Source organism: Lathyrus oleraceus, chromosome 1, assembly GCF_024323335.1.
Source record: "Lathyrus oleraceus cultivar Zhongwan6 chromosome 1, CAAS_Psat_ZW6_1.0, whole genome shotgun sequence".
In the NCBI taxonomy this organism is placed as follows: Eukaryota; Viridiplantae; Streptophyta; class Magnoliopsida; order Fabales; family Fabaceae; genus Lathyrus; species Lathyrus oleraceus.
In genome coordinates this window covers 285602495-285603770 of record NC_066579.1, presented here as the reverse complement: position 1 = coordinate 285603770, position 1276 = coordinate 285602495, and the positions used below count along the sequence as shown (strand labels likewise).

The window sequence follows — 1276 nt, the reverse complement described above, 5'->3', positions numbered from 1 at the left end:
GTTGAACTTTTGTACATTCTTTCAAGCATATTTGTTTGGAGAAACTCAAATATTACTTGAATAAGAATCAGTTCAACCCATGGCATGAAAGTGATTCATCTCTAGTTTTACTAGCGTTTAGTTATAATTTATTGGTTCCTTGGAAATGAACAACATTTGGCATAATTGTAAATCTATAATGAAAAATATTAAATTTTTTTCCACTCATATCTTTTATGGAGGGAAACTAATGTGATGATAATGTAGCAAACATTGGTCTTTCTTTCGATAATTTTACTTATTAGAATGGTTTGTGTTCTTATTTGAAATATTTGCATCGAACAAACATAGTTCGCCATGTTGTATGGTTTTTTTAATCAAACTAACTGAGTTATAAAATGGGGATGTAGCTCAGATGGTAGAGCGCTCGCTTAGTATGCGAGAGGTACGGGGATTGATACCCCGCATCTCCATAAATAAGTAATTGGAGAAAAAAAAACTATCAAATATTTGTTTAATTGAAATTTAATGAATTAAGAGAATATTTATATTTTAAGGGTGAGGAGTTAACCTTCTTTCTCGCTCACTCAATATGAGAATTCTTGACATTCAAGAGAAAAATTTAGTTGAAATTTATTATTTTGAGAGAATATTTATAGATAAATATTTAAATAATTTTGAGAAATTTTTTTCACTTAATAAAGAGATTACCAATTTGAATATTACTAAAAAGAACAAAAATATCTGTTGACTTAAAATTTTTTTTTAGGATAAAATATTTTTCTTAACTTAACAAAGAGATCACTAATTTTAATATTCCTAAAAATAATAAAAATATCAATCGAGTTAAAATTTAATGTTTTGATATAATATTTATGGGTAAATATTTAAATAATTGTGAAAATGTTTTATTAACTTAAGAAGGAGATCACTAATTTTGATATTCTTAAAAAGAATAATATTCAAATTATTATTTATTGTCTCAAATGATTTGTCTCTTTAAAATATCAACGCATCTTTTTACTATTATATCCTTATTAACGTATTTCATTTCAAATAAAAATTCCATTAACTATAATTTTTAAGGAAATTATATCATCGTAATGAACATAACTGATCATTATCTTAAAAACGTTGCAAAATTAAAAGAGGAGATTTATGATGAGTGTGAGAGAGTATGAATTAATATTTGACTGATTGAAACATTCTAATTTTCAATTATTAATTATCCATCGATTAGATATTATTCTTAGTCAAATTATCCAAATCAGGATAGATATTATTCTTTACCGCCCAT

The 1276-nt window shown here is 24.8% G+C and overlaps 1 non-coding gene across 1 annotated transcript; it reads left to right on the top strand.

Annotated features, from left to right (window-relative positions):
* The first annotated feature begins 379 nt into the window (after positions 1–379).
* TRNAT-AGU (transfer RNA threonine (anticodon AGU)) lies at positions 380–452 on the top strand. Its single transcript has one exon. It is a non-coding gene; the product is annotated as a tRNA-Thr (tRNA).
* The last annotated feature ends 824 nt before the right edge of the window (positions 453–1276 follow it).